Source organism: Nicotiana tabacum, chromosome 8, assembly GCF_000715075.1.
Source record: "Nicotiana tabacum cultivar K326 chromosome 8, ASM71507v2, whole genome shotgun sequence".
Classification (NCBI taxonomy): domain Eukaryota; kingdom Viridiplantae; phylum Streptophyta; class Magnoliopsida; order Solanales; family Solanaceae; genus Nicotiana; species Nicotiana tabacum.
Window position 1 is genome coordinate 57,086,565 of NC_134087.1, and position 16,629 is coordinate 57,103,193.

Sequence of the window (16,629 nt, forward strand, 5' to 3'; positions counted from 1 at the left end):
ATAGTTGGTTTTATTTATTATCTGATTTTTACATGTTTATGCTTAATATGCTAAATGATGCTTTTACCGCTTTAATATTATCTGAATTGTGTATAAAACTGCTACGAAACCCTTCTTCTTTCTGAGTCTTCTGAATTTATGGTGTACACGTGCGCGTGACCCACCTTTCTGTTAGAGTCGTATCAAATAAGACGGAGTTGGGACAAGTAACTAGGCCGGGCAGACTTTCGTGCTCCCGGTACGTTGCCCCCGCTTCGGCTTAAAATTGTCCGTTTGGGTAAGCCAGGTTTAGAACAATCAACCTAAGGTTTTACACTTAGAATAACTCAGCCATGTACCGGATCCCTAGTAGGAACGAATATTTGCATCATATGCATTTGGCCTTGGAGACTCAACACAGGGGTTGGGTCTGTCTAGGACAGGTGAACCCAAAATAAAAAGACCATCATGATGCATCCTACTTATTACTTGTGCATTCATTTGCCTCGAACATGCTTGTTGACCAGCTTAAATAAAATCACGGTAAGAAGAAAGGAATAAAATGAGTTGTTTTAAATTTCGAAAAAAAAGGGAAAAGGTTTTAAATCTTGAAATAAAGGTATTTAATAAATAATAATAAAGAAAAAAAAATTTCGAAAATTACTTTTTTTTTATAAATTTTCAAAAAATGAATTTTGACTTTATCAAAATTAAATTTCAGATACAAAATGAGCATCACACAAAGCCCCTCATCCACAAGTACAGAAGAATTTCTATGTCAGCTTCAAATGTGGTGGTATGATTTAGGTGAAGACGGTCAAAAATGGGTCGTCAAGCATTTGGGAAATCTCACGGACATTATCAAAATTAGTAACTTTCTGGGATCCTGTTCACAATGTTTTTCGTTTCTTTGACTTCGAGCTTACTCCTACATTAGAGGAGATAGCTGGATATACTGGTTTTGAAGGAAGTTTAAGAAATCAAAGCTTGATATTCACAAAGGCTCCTTCGGTACATCGATTCTTCGGTCTTTTGAACATCAGCAGTCAAATCAGGAAAAGCAATGTCATCAATGGATGTTGTTCCTTCAACTTTTTGTATTCAAGGTTCGGAAAATCAGATGGGTTTGAAATTCATGAAAAAGGCCTTACTAATAAGTAAAACAAAGACACTTGGCAGATTCACCGTCGATTTGCTTTCATGGTGGCTTTTCTAGGAGTCATGGTCTTCCCAAATAAAGAGCGAACAATTGATATTCGCACCGCAAAAGTTGTGCAAATCCTCACCACCAAAGAAAATCACACCCTTGTCCCCATCATTCTATCAGATATTTATCGGGCTCTGACTTTATGTAAATCAGGAGCAACGGTCTTCGAAGGATGCAAAATTTTGTTGCAAATGTGGGTGATGGAGCATCTCCAACAACAGCCCAAGATCATACAATATGGGTCAAAAAATGATAATTGCATCGAGAGCTATGAGGAAAGAACAAAAAATTATCAAGCTCCAGAAGGGATAGAAGCATGGGTATCTCATCTAAAGGCTTTAACGGCAAATCAAATTGAATGGACTCTGGGATGGCTCCCGATGAGGGAAGTAATACATATGTCAACCTCAAATAGTTATCTACTACTATTGGGATTGAGAAGCATACAGCCTTATGCACCACTAAGAGTCTTAAGGCAACTAGGGAGATATCAAATAGTTCCTGATGATGAAGATTTGAGTATGCAAGTAATCGAATTACACCCAGAAGCCACTATTCCCGAAGCTCTACTTCAGCAGATGTGGAATGGATGTCGATACTTGAAAAGTGATACTCAAGTCCCAGACACTACAAAAGGTGAGATGAATCCTGGATATGCAAGGTGGTTTGAAAAACGGTCTCGCGTGGATGATGTACCAGAACCTGAGCTGAAAAGGCCAACAAAAAGACCCCATGTTCAAAACTTCAATGATAAAATCCAAGAGCGGTTGATCTGGGGAGAAAAAGAAAAAGGGTACAAAGCAACTATCCATGCCCTAAAAGAAAATCTAAGAAGCCTCAGTTTGGAGAAAGATTTGCAAGAACAAGAAGCCGAAGGCGAGAAAAAGAGTCTAGCTTGTGAGAATGAAAATCTTCATGCTCGATTCCAAAAAATGAAAAGAGTTTCTGAAATGCCAAAGAGGAGCTGGAAGGATCAAAAAACCATCGCCAATCTCTTTGAAAGAATGCAAGATTATGATTTCATTCTTGCGGAAAATGAAAGGGAATTGAGCAAGTCAAAAGAAAGGATCCAACAATTAAACGAAGAAGCCAGAGCTAACAAAGAACGCCAAGATAGACAATCCGAAAAAGACAAGGCCCAATTCAAGAAGGAAAAAGATTATTGGATGCAATCAGAAGACCAGCTTCGTGCACAAATAGAAGAGGCAAGAAGATGCAACAGAGAACACCAACAAGCAGACCTCGACAGGGAAAGAGCGCAAGCAAGATTAGAGCAGGCCAGACTCCGAGCTTTGTTAGAATCAGCTCTAGATTGTGAGAACCGTGTCAGAGATATAGCCACCACTCGTCAGCAGCAATTACAAGACCAAGAACAACGTCTCCAAGGTTTCAGGGCACAAATCCACGACCTGGCAGTTTTCACATCTCAAAGTTATGTAAACTGCCAAGGAATGGATTATGAAAGATTTACTGAGCATGCGCCCACTTTTGCTCGTCATCTAGCAATGGAGTTGGAGAGGATGTATCGTACGCTGGGAGGCCATCCGGGTCAAGCACCACATTGAGCAGATAATCCAATATTTGACAACAAAAATGGAAAATGGGGCATGTTGTGAGATGTTATGAATTGTATCTTTTTATTTTTTGATTTAAGTGTGTGTGTCGTCAAGCCATTTTCTTAAAGTTTTCAAATGTAATTCCATCTTTGTGTATTGAAAAAAAAAGATTGCCTTTGTGTCTGAACTACGCAAGGTCTGATTCATGTTCGGCATGATACGTAGGCAATCTCTAAGATTCGACCACCACGATAAAGATATATGTAGTAAATAAAAGCGAATGACAATTTTTCAATTTCAAGAAAGCTGGGACGACACAAGCAACAGAGCGAATGCATAATAGAAAGGGATTATTTGTCTAGGAGCATTGCATCTCAACGTGTGATTATATATGTGTTAAACTCTCAAAACTAACAAGTTTGTTCATTTTCAGAATTCAAGCAGTTAGTTTCTCTAAAGAGTATACTGGCATATTATCACTATCACACAAGATCAAAAGGACCAATACCCGAAAGTATGTCTATTCCAGATGTTGACACAGGTATGGAAATAGAAGAAATGGATGTTGGGAAAATGAAAGAAGAAATGTTTAAGCTCAAGCAGCAAATGGCTGAGATGTACCAAGCTTGGTCTACAGGACAATTACCCCCATCTTACCCAAATAACCCTGCTCCATCAAAGACCCAAACTCAGGATAATATCACCACTTAATTATCCCCAAGTTTTCCCATTTATTAGCACTACCGAGGCACCACCTCTCAGACACCACAGTCTCCACCTCCAAAGCCAGTTCCGTACCTTCCTCCACCTATGACTCCTGTTTTCGTAGCACCTCCCCCTGCTACATTTCACAAATCTCCTAGCGAGCCTACATTCCAGGCCCAGGACAACCAATATTACCCTCCGGAGCCCACCCTCAAAGCCTCCGAAATTCATTCAACCACTCCTCATTTTGATCTCCCAACCGAAATTGACAAGCCAGCCAAAAATGCTGAGCAAGAAGAGATGTTCCGGAAGGTCAAGAGTCTAGAACAATCGTTCAGAGACATGCGAGGATTAGGTGGGCAAGTCAGTGTAGCCTACAAAGATTTATGCTTATTCCCCAATGTACAATTGCCAGTTGGCTTCAAGATGCCCAAATTTGACCTATACAGCGTGCACAACGACCCAGTAGCCCACTTAAGGGGTTTCTGTAGCAAGATGCGAGGAGCTGGGGGAAAGGATGAATTATTAATGGCATACTTCAGTCAAAGTCTAAGCAGATCAGCTTTGGAGTGGTATACACGCTAGGACCATGGAAGGTGGTACACCTAGGATGACCTGGCACAGGCATTTGCATACCATTTCCAATAAAATCTGGAAATCATCCCAGATCGATTATCTTTGACCAAATTTGAGAAGAAACACAATGAAAGTTTCAGAGAGTATGGTTTTCGGTGGAGAGAACAGGCAGCAAGAGTAGATCCTCCTATAAAGGAGAGCGAAATGGTAGACTACTTCCTCCAAGCCTTGGAACCAACTTACTATGCCCACTTGGTTTCAGCGGTTGGAAAATCATTCAACGAAGTAGTGAAGATGGGAGGTATGGTGGAAGAAGGCCTCAAGACAAATAAAATCATGAGCTATTCAGCAATTAAGGCAACTACTCAAGCTATTCAAGGCAGGGTAGGAGGAATCGGAAGAAAGAAGAGGGAGGAAGCAGCCGTAGTTGATTCAGGAATTTGGCCGGGACCCAGAGGTTCACCGCTTTACTATAATCAACAACGACCTCGCCAATCAGCTTACCACCATGATTCGTCCCAACACTACTATCACCCTTCAGAGCCTCATTTTGCCATTAACCATGCTCAAACATACAATCAGCCACCTGTTCACACCAATTGGCGTGCTCCTGTCACACCAAATACTTACCCACGAGCCTATCCCGGACCAGGTTTTAGGCCTAGGCCAGCATTCAGGGGAGAAAGGGAACAGAAAAAGAAAACTTACACTCCATTGGGAGAGTCTTACACTAGTCTGTTCCACAGGCTGAGACAGCTAGACATGCTGAGACCAATACAATCCAAACTACCCAATCCTCCACCAAAGAATCTGGATTACACCATTAGCTGTGAATATTGCTCCGGTGCGCCAGACCATGATACGGAGAAATGTTGGCATTTGAAAAATGCAATACAAGAGCTGATTGATACTAATAAAATCGAGGTTCAAAACCCCGAAGCTCCAAATATCAATAGAAATCCAATGCCAGCCCATCAAGAGGCTAACATGATAGAAATCATACAAGCTGATGGAGGGACAAAGAAGCCGTCACAAACTGTCATGATGATCAAAACTCATGAAACCAAGCCAGATAAGCAGTTAATGGAGGAGAAGCCGGTGTCTAAGCAGAACAGAAATGGTGATGAACCGTCTATGATAGTCGATGAGGGATCATCGAGCAAAGTTGCCGCAAAACAAGAAAGGCCGAAAGTGATAGTACCAGGGGTTGCTAACAAACCCATTGTATTCGTGGAAAGAGTCGTACAGATAGGGTTATTGTTGCACCTGTAATCCAGCTGCCGGTCATCAACAACAAGGCCATCCCATGGAACTATGAACGGGTGACTGTAATGTACAAGGGCAAAGAAATCAAGGAAGAAGTGTGTGAGGTGCAAGGCTTGACACGTTCGGGAAGATGTTTTACTCCCGAAGAGCTGAGAAAAACTAAAAACAATCCAATGCCAACAAAGAGAGCTGTGACGGAAGAAGAGGCGGAGGAGTTTTTAAGAAAAATGAAACTCCATGATTATTCTGTTGTGGATCAATTAAAGAAGACCCCCGCTCAAATTTCATTGTTGTCATTACTGATCCATTCAGAGGAACACCGTCTGGCGTTGATGAAAATCCTGAATGAAGCTCATGTTCCTGAAAAGATCTCTGTAAATCATTTTAGCAAAATAGCTGACAGAATCTTTGAAACAAACAGAATTACATTTGCTGATGATGAATTACCTGTGGAAGGTACCGAGCACAACAGAGCTCTTTACCTCACCGTAAAATGTGAAAACTCCGTAGTAACCCGGGTATTGGTTGACAATGGGTCCAGTGCAAACATATGCCCTCTCTCCACTTTAAACAAATTAAAAATTAAAGAGGAGAGGATCCAGAAGAATAGTATCTGCGTACGAGGATTTGACGGTGGAAGCAGAGATTCATTTGGCGACATAGTGTTGGAACTAACTATAGGGCCAGTTGAATTCACAATGGAATTCCAAGTGTTGGACATATCTGTTTCTTACAACTTGTTATTGGGTCGACCATGGATCCATGCTGCTAAAGCAGTCCCGTCAACACTACATCAGGCTGTCAAGTTTGAATGGGATCATCAAGAAGTAGTCGTGTATGGAGAAGAAAGTTTAAATGCTCACAGCAGTACTATTATACCGGTCGAGGGAACAGAAAATGACCAGGGACCATGGGTATACCAAGTGACAAACACAGTATCGATAGAGAAAATTCCAGAAGGGAAATACCTTCCGAATCCAAGGATATCCTCTGCATCAATCATGATAGCTTATGAAATGTTAAAGAATGGCTTTATACCCGGCAAAGGTCTGGGTTTATCTCTGCAAGGAATTGTACAACCAGTATCTCTCCCCGAGAACTGGGGAACATTCGGTTTAGGGTTCATACCCACCGCCAACGACGTAATAAGGGCCAGGAAGTTGAAACATCAAACATGGGTTCTTCCAAAACCAGTACCACATCTGTCAAAGTCTTTTGTCAAGACCGGCGCTAAAAATCGCCCGATAACAATTCCTAAATCCTGGGTCAATCCTGAGAAGGAATTAATTAAAAGGTTCGAGAAATTGTTTAGTGATGTGAATATGTTGGAAAGCGGAGAAGGGTGTAGCAATGCAGAAGTTCAATTCGTTGGGCCAGAAACAAAGCTCAATAATTGGAAAGCCACTCCTCTCCCAATTCGAAAGGAGTCTTGGTAGTTTATTTTGATTTTCTTTCAGTTTGTTTGGGTTATTTCAAGGTTGTAATCCCAAAGTTTATCTTACAGTTGGTTTGAAGTGTGCAAAACCTTGTTATCTTTCATCATCCAATAAAAAGCAGTTTCCTTTTTATTATCATTCCTAATAGCTTTCTTTTCTTTTCTGTACAGTTCCTTTTACGCTGGCTCTAGTGATATGGCATGCATGAGGAATCCTTAGCCCAGTCTTAAAAATCAATTTGGTTCCGAAGTAATAATTCAAGAAATATATTGTGATTATGAATCAGAATATGATGAAGATGAGTTTTTTGAAGAGATTAGTAAAGAGTTAATTCACTTTGAGGAAAAAATCAAACCTAACTTGAATGATACCGAGGACGTCAATATAGGGGACACGAGTAATGTCCGGGAAACTAAAATAAGTGTCCATCTCGAGCCAAAAATTCGAGAGGATTTAATTAAAGCACTCATAGAATTCAAAGATGTTTTTGCATGGTCGTATGACGACATGCCGGGCTTGAGCACTGATTTAGTGGTCCACAAATTACCCACCGATCCAACGGTGCCTCCTGTCAAGCAGAGGCTGAGAAAATTCAAGCCTGAGATGAGTATGAGAATTAAGGAAGAAATCACCAAACAGTTGGAAGCAAAGGTCATTCGAGTCACTCGATATCCTGTTTGGTTGGCTAATATCGTTCCTGTACCAAAGAAAGACGGCAAAATTAGAGTATGCGTCGACTATCGCAATCTCAACAAAGCAAGTCCAAAGGATAATTTCCCATTACCCAATATCCATATTTTGATCGACAATTGTGCCAAGCATGATATAGGGTCCTTCGTGGATTGTTATGCCGGATATCATCAAATTCTAATGGATGAAGAAGATGCAGAAAAGACGGCATTCATCACACCATGGGGAACTTATTGCTACCGGGTAATGCCATTCGGTTTAAAGAACGCCGGAGCAACCTATATGAGAGCAATGACCATAGTGTTTCATGATATGATACACAAGGAGATTGAGGTATACGTGGACGATGTGATCATAAAATCAAAGCATCAGGCCGACCACGTTGGGGATTTGAGGAAGTTCTTCTTAAGACTTCGCAGGTACAACCTCAAGCTTAACCCTGCCAAGTGCGCATTTGGAGTTCCATCCGGAAAGTTGCTGGGATTCATAGTCAGTCGACGAGGCATTGAGCTAGATCTGTCAAAGATCAAAGCCATCCAAGAACTGCCACCCCCAAGAAACAAAACTGAAGTAATGAGTTTGTTGGGAAGGTTAAATTATATCAGCAGGTTTATTGCTCAGCTCACAACAACCTGTGAGCCAATTTTCAAATTGTTAAAAAAGGATGCTGCAGGCAAATGGACCGATGAGTGTCAGGAAGCGTTCAATAAAATAAAAGGGTACTTATCAAACCCATCTGTGTTGGTCCCGCCAGAGCCAGGAAGACCTTTGATTCTTTACTTGACGGTTTTGGAAAATTCATTTGGTTGTGTATTGGGGCAGCATGACCTCACTGGCAGAAAAGAACAGGCCATCTACTACCTTAGCAAGAAGTTCACAGCTTATGAGGTTAAGTATACTCATCTGGAAAAGACATGTTGCGCCCTAACATGGGTAGCTCAAAAATTGAAACACTATTTGTCATCCTACACTACTTACCTCATTTCTCGTTTGGATCCCTTGAAATACATTTTTCAAAAGCCTATGCCGACGGGAAGACTTGCAAAGTGGCAGATATTGCTCACGGAATTTGACATCATCTATGTGACTAGAACTGCAATGAAGGCTCAAGCACTGGCCGATCATTTAGCCGAAAACCCGGTCGATAAGGAATATGAGCCGTTGAAGACTTATTTTCCTGATGAAGAAACAATGCATATCGATGAGGTGGAACAAATTGAAAAACCTGGCTGGAAACTTTTCTTTGATGGAGCCGCCAACATGAAAGGAGTCGGAATAGGAGCTGTAATCATTTCTGAAACAGGGCATCACTATCCTGTTACAGCTCAATTGCGATTTTATTGCACCAATAATATGGCTGAATATGAAGCTTGCATTTTGGGGTTAAGGCTAGCTGCAGACATGGGTATCCGAGAAATCTTGGTCATGGGAGATTCGGATCTTTTGGTACATCAAATTCAAGGAGAATGGGAAACCCGAGATTTGAAGCTCATACCATACCGACAATATCTACATGATCTTTGTCAGCGGTTTCAATCAGTGGAATTCCAACATATTCCAAGAATCCATAATGAGGTGGCCGATGCATTGGCTACCCTGGCATCAATGTTGCACCATCCGGACAAAGCTTATGTAGATCCGATACATATTCAAGTCCACGATCAACACGCTTATTGCAATATGGTTGAAGAAGAATTTGATGGTGAACCATGGTTCCACGACATCAAGGAATATATCAGAATGGGGATATATCCCGCACAAGCCACAGGAGATCAAAAGAGGACCATTAGGCGATTAGCAAATGGATTCTTCTTGAGCGGAGGAGTTTTGTATAAAAGAACACCAGATCTTGGATTATTGAGATGCATAGATGCCAGACAAGCTACAACTGTCATGTCTGAAGTACATTCAGGAGTTTGCGGACCCCACATGAGTGGATATGTGTTGGCAAAGAAAATCCTCCGAGCTGGTTACTATTGGCTTACCATGGAGCGAGATTGTATCAGTTTTGTACGCAAGTGTCATCAATGCCAAATACACGGAGATTTGATTCATTCTCCACCATCCGAGTTGCACACAATGTCGGCACCATGGCCTTTCGTTGCTTGGGGCATGGATGTGATTGGACCAATTGAGCCGGCAACATCCAATGGACACAGATTCATTCTGGTAGCTATTGATTATTTTACCAAATGGGTTGAGGCCAAGACATTCAAATCAGTAACCAAGAAAGCTGTGGTCGATTTTGTCCACTCAAATATCATATGTCGATTCGGAATCCCGAAGGTGATCATCACAGATAACGGCGCTAATCTTAACAGCAACTTAATGAAAGAAGTATGTCAACAGTTTAAGATTACACATCGTAACTCTACCCCATATCGGCCCAAGGCGAATGGAGCAGTAGAAGCAGCCAACAAAAACATAAAGAAGATACTTCGGAAAATGGTAGAAGGTTCAAAACAATGGCATGAAAAATTACCATTTGCATAATTGGGATACCACACTACTGTTCGCACATCAGTAGGAGCAACTCCTTATTTGTTGGTATATGGCACTGAAGCAGTAATTCCTGCAGAAATTGAGATTCCTTCCCTTCGGATCATCGCCGAAGCAAAGATTGATGATGATGAATGGGTCAAAACCCGTCTAGAACAGTTAAACTTGATTGACGAAAAACGATTGACCGCAGTATGTCATGGTCAATTATATCAAAGAAGAATAGAAAGAGCGTACAACAAAAAGGTACGTCCTCGGAAATTTGAAGTAGGACAGCATGTGCTGAAACGTATTCTTCCACATCAAGTTGAAGCAAAGGGCAAATTTGCCCCGAATTGGCAAGGACCATTCATTGTGACCAGAGTATTATCGAATGGTGCACTATGTTTAACAGATATTGAAGGCAAATGCATAGATATGGCGATCAATTCTGACACGGTAAAGAGATATTATGCATAACATTTTGAATGTTTGTATTTAGCACTATTTCGAAGATTGAAATGACAAAGGCAATTTATTCTGCTATCCAAACACTATACCATTTGCTTCCCCTTTGAGCCATACTTGTTTCTTTCCTACCCTCTCTTGGAATCAAAAAAAAAAAATCAAAATCTTCACTATTATGTAGTGAACTACGTTTGACCTGATTCCTCAAAGAAGGATACGTAGGCGCCTCACGGCTCGGTCATAGGGTGCACAACATGCACAATGTGCACGGAAAAGAAATATTAAGAGACCCCAATCAAGAAACTGGGGCAGGAATTGTATTGGAAATAAGAAAAGATTCCAAGAGTTGTAATTTTAAACCCATACCAAAGCTATTTAGCTTTTAATACCTTTTCCATTCCTAACCTTAATACCAAAAAGACCTTTCGATCAATCTTAGAAAAATGCTGAGGCAAGCAAATGAAGTGGTTCATAACACTCTGGTACAAACAAGGAAAGAAAGTAAAATGAGAGAGTCTTATAGGTGAAAACCCACACGGGCACCATAAGGCGACGGAAGTTGAGAGAAAAGTAAAATGAGAGAGTCTTATAGGTGAAAACCCACACAGGCACCATAAGGCGAAAAGGAAGTGAAGAAGTGAAACAAAAAAACGAGGAAAATTTATCGGTGAAACCTCCTTGAGACAATTGAGAGGAGATTGATTAAAAGACTGGGTTGATTAATCCGAAATACACACCCTGATTATTGGTGCCAGTAATTCCAATCAGATAAGTCCTTTATTCCTTTTCCAACAGTCATCCAAAAAATTGGATTTTTCTTTTCATTCTATAATTGTCGAAATCAGCATATTTCGTTACTAATAATCTTACTTTCTCCAAGCTTTGAGATAAGTTTTATTCCAAACAAATAAGAAGGAATGTCAAGGTATACTACCAAGATTCAAGGTTACAAAATACAGCCACGAAAGGTGGGAGATAAAATACGGGTGTAAGAAAGATGAAATCAAAAGTGGATCAGCAAAGTCAGAAGAGGCACATGATTACAGTTGAAAGGTTTTGAAGGAAAACACACAGAGGGGAATCCTATAGTCAAGGCTCAATTACAAAGACAAAACAGTCTTTTCAATCATTCCAAGGCAATAAAGAGAGACGAAGAGAAACATCACCATCTGCAAGAATACCACAGCCAACCACCCTGCTTTAAACTAACGAAGTTTTCTTTGATTTAAAACAGGGGCAAAAACAATATTTGTGTCAGGAAATACCTGGTAAAGAAAAGAAGAAGTCAGGCGTCCACCTGGAGAATGAGGATGAGAAAAGAAGAAGTCAGGCGTCCACCTGGAGAATGAGGATGAGAATTAAAGAAGTCAGGCGTCCACCTGGAGAATGAGGATGAGAAAAAGAAGAAGTCAGGCGTCCACCTGGAGAATGAGGATGAGAATTAAAGAAGTCAGGCGTCCACCTGGAGAATGAGGATGAGAAAAGAAGAAGTCAGGCGTCCACCTGGAGAATGAGGATGAGAAAAAGAAGAAGTCAGGCGTCCACCTGGAGAATGAGGATGAGAATTAAAAGAAGTCAGGCGTCCACCTGGAGAATGAGGATGAGAATTAAAAGAAGTCAGGCGTCCACCTGGAGAATGAGGATGAAGAATTAAAGAAATCAGGCGTCCACCTGGAGAATGAGGATGAGAATTAAAGAAATCAGGCGTCCACCTGGAGAATGAGGATGAGAAAAAGAAGAAGTCAGGCGTCCACCTGGAGAATGAGGATGAGAAAAGAAGAAGTCAGGCGTCCACCTGGAGAATGAGGATGAGAAAAGAAGAAGTCAGGCGTCCACCTGGAGAATGAGGATGAGAAAAGAAGAAGTCAGGCGTCCACCTGGAGAATGAGGATGAGAATTAAAGAAGTCAGGCGTCCACCTGGAGAATGAGGATGAGAAAAAGAAGAAGTCAGGCGTCCACCTGGAGAATGAGGATGAGAATTAAAGAAGTCAGGCGTCCACCTGGAGAATGAGGATGAGAAAAGAAGAAGTCAGGCGTCCACCTGGAGAATGAGGATGAGAAAAGAAGAAGTCAGGCGTCCACCTGGAGAATGAGGATGAGAATTAAAAGAAGTCAGGCGTCCACCTGGAGAATGAGGATGAGAATTAAAAGAAGTCAGGCGTCCACCTGGAGAATGAGGATGAAGAATTAAAGAAATCAGGCGTCCACCTGGAGAATGAGGATGAAGAATTAAAGAAATCAGGCGTCCACCTGGAGAATGAGGATGAGAATTAAAGAAATCAGGCGTCCACCTGGAGAATGAGGATGAGAAAAAGAAGAAGTCAGGCGTCCACCTGGAGAATGAGGATGAGAAAAGAAGAAGTCAGGCGTCCACCTGGAGAATGAGGATGAGAAAAGAAGAAGTCAGGCGTCCACCTGGAGAATGAGGATGAGAAAAGAAGAAGTCAGGCGTCCACCTGGAGAATGAGGATGAGAAAAGAAGAAGTCAGGCGTCCACCTGGAGAATGAGGATAAGAATTGAAGAAGTCAGGCGTCCACCTAGAGAATGAGGATGAGAATTGAAGAAGTCAGGCGTCCACCTGGAGAATGAGGATGAAAGAATTAAAGAAGTCAGGCGTCCACCTGGAGAATGAGGATGAGAATTAAAGAAGTCAGGCGTCTACCTGGAGAATGAGGATGAGAAAAAGAAGAAATCAGGCGTCCACCTAGAAAATGAGGATGAAGAAAGAAAAGAAGCAGTCGAGGCACCCACCTGAAGAACGAGGGAATGCAATTGAAGTGTTGAAATCAAAAGCCCGCTCATATGAAAAAGGAGCACACTTAGAATCAATAAAGCAGAGGAGTCCAACAAAATCCCCAACAAGAAACAACAAGAGTTCCAAAAGGAATACGGAATAAGACCAATGCCCAAGAGTCACCAAGATATCAAGACAACAAGAAACGCAAGAGCATGATCTAGATAAGATTTTATAATTCATGTACCATAGTCTAGTTTAATTTTGTATTTCCTTTAAAGTAAGGTGTAATAAGGAGGTCAGCAAGCAGTAAAAACAGCACGAAGCAGCAGTAACATCACAGTCCCACGGTAGTCCCAGCTACCCAAAACTTCCCGAACTACATTGACCTGATTCCTTTATAGCCAAGGATATGTAGGAAACCTTTGAAGCAGAGGTTCGGTCAAATATTTCTAAAAATGCTTCCCACGGAGTATTCGAACGGGCAAAAATCGCTCGTGTCCGCTCACTTTATCTTTGTACGAAAACTCTTCGAGTTTCCGCACAAAGAGGGGCAGCTGTGAGCACGTGATTTTTGCCTTACGAAAAACTACTCCAAAATAAATCAAAATAAATTTCTTTTACTGTGTAATTTCTGAATTTGCGTGGTGTTAAATATTTGTTTATGTCCGTAAAATGTTTGTTTTGTTATAATTAAACAAAATTAAAATAAAAATACATGTTTCATGTATATCTAGGATTTAAGTATGCATTTAATTAAGTTAATTTAAATAAAATCATAAAAATATGCATTTTGTACTATTTTTTCCACTGTGTGATTAATGTTGTCTATGTGTTAATAGTTGTTAAAAAGGTAATTAATATCTTTGTAGGGGTAATTTTGTTTTTATAATTTTAATTAAGATTTTGTTATTTAATAATGAAATTAGAAAATAATAAAAATAAAAAAAATAATAATACAAGTTGTACAAAATCGGACCTGGATTAAAATCCAGGCCCAAAACATTAATTCCCCCCCCCCACAGCCCAATCCGAACAGCCCAAGTCTGACCCAGTCCCAAGCTAAGACCAAACGACGTCGTTTGGTCACCTCTCATCAAGGGCCGTTGGATTAAATTCAACCAACGGTCAAGATCCCCTGCCCTTACCCGCAACCCATAACCCGACCCATTGACCCGACTCAGTCCGACCCCAACGTTAAACCAAACGACGTCGTTTGGATTAGTGGATTGATCCTGGCCCTCCATCTTACTTGATCGGACGGACGATACCAATCCACCCCACCCCTATATAAATCCCAAACCCTTACCCCGGCCCCTAACTAAACACCCCCCCCATCCTCTCCTGTTCATCGTCTTCTCAAACAGACCCCTAACCCTAGCCGCCCCTATTCCCCTTCGCCTGAAACCCGGCGGCATCAACGCCGCCGGTCACCAAAGTAACACCCCAGAACCCCCTGAGCCTCCTCTATCCAAATATGTTATCTGCTTGGTTCGAATCTCCCTGAAGGTTCTCGAATCTTCATTTGAAGATTCGAGCCAAGTTCAGATCTAAACCAAACAACACCTAGTTAACACCATAGCTTCCCCTAGTCATCCTGAGTATGGATCTGTTGGTTGTTTGGCTTGAATCAGTTCTGAACTTCTCGAATCTTCTTTTGAAGATTCGGACCAAACAAGGACGAACTCAGATCCGTTTCAAACTAACACCAAATGACCCCTAGGCTACCCTCACCCTTATATCATGTTTGGTTCCTTTCGAATCTAACCAGAAATGATTAGGTCCCAAATCGAACCTTCAGGAAACCTAGAAATACCAAACTTCTGGATTTTTGTCCAAATTGATTAAAGGATTGAGGTTTAATCGACCTTAGTCGAAGTATTTTCAGTGGAAAATACTTCGACTAAGGTCTGTTTGATTTCAAACAAAAAATCCGAAAGCCGAGTTGAGTTCGAGTCTGATTGAAGATTCAGAGGTATTTTCTATTTCTTTGTGTATTCTACATGTATTGTTGTCTGTCTTAATAGCTTTTTAATTTTTCATATTTTGTTTTGATCAATTCTGTCATTTCTGTCTCCTACCTATCTACTTAATCCGAATGTGAATTGTTTCTGTTGGTTGTGATTGTTTACAATGTGTGTAATCGACTCGATTAAGTTCGTCGATTAGTTATATTACGAATTTTCATTTCTGAAAATGTTAACTAAAACAGTCTGCTTCTATTGTTTTAGACTAATTATTGACAAATGTTGTAAATAGTCAATTGATTAATGCTCGTCAATTAAATCATGATTGTTTGTGAATCAGTGAATTCAAATGTATGCTGTATATGTTGTTTTCTGAACAGGGCATTGTCAGTATATTGACAATGCTCCTGTGTATGTTTGATTTTAGTTCAATTATAAGTTCAGTTTGCATTATTGTGCTGAACCCAGTGTAATATTGTCAAGTTTGAGTTCAAGTTTACAAATGATGATTAGATGTAATTGTGATAGAATGTTTACATTCTTAGGATTCAGTACAGAACCTAAGAGAATTGGTTATAGCTGTGTTAAATCAGTTTGATAATTAAGTTTGAACAGATTTTTAAATCTGTTTTGTAAATTCTGTTATGTTTTTTTGCATTTAAGGCAGTAATAACAGTAATTACAGTAGGATTTCAGGGACATTTCTGGGTATGAAACAGATAAAACAGTAAGGGTAATATGATATAATAGTGGGCTGATAATGGAGTGTTAATGGCTATTAGTTAATGATACTAATGGGGAACAAGGGATAATGGGCTGCTGAAAATCAGGGAAAAGTTAGCCTAATGGGATTTAAAGTGGAAAAACAGATTTTTAATGGAAATTTTCTGTTTTTAAAAGATAAAGGGGGTCTAGGCAGCACTTAAAAAGAAAGGGGCAGACCTGTATAAATACAGGAAGCTGGACAGATTTTAGAGGGAGAGATTTTTAGGATTGAGATTTTGAAGAAAAGAAAAAGAACTCAGATTTTGTTAAAAAGGAAAGAGAGGAAGAAAACAGAAAGAGAAATAGAAAAGAGAACATTCACACAAACACACACAATCTGAAACAGATATAAAAGCAGAAACAGAAAATCAGAAATAAGGAATCCGAAACAGAAAGAAAATGAAATCTGAAATGCATTCTTTCTGGAATCTGTTGTTTGCCTGTGAATGTTGTTCAGTCCAAATTTGAAATTTTTCCTAAGTCTCTGTCACTGTTCATCTGGGTCAACGGGTCTTGTTCAGACTTGTTGTGTTATTGGTATATTCTATTGATTTTGTTACTGCTGCTACTGCTGAAATTTACTCCTTCCACCTTCATTTTCAGGTACATGTCTTTTAAATTTTAAGTTGGATAGTGATTCAACATGACTCATCAATGAAGTTTGAATTGAAATTCTGTTTTCTATTTGTCCAAGTTCATCAATTTAAATTTCATTTTTTATTTATGTTAGTTAATTAGTAGTGAATTCAATTTGATAGCTATGAGCTAATTGTCTTACTTTGAAAGTTCGTATAAAGATT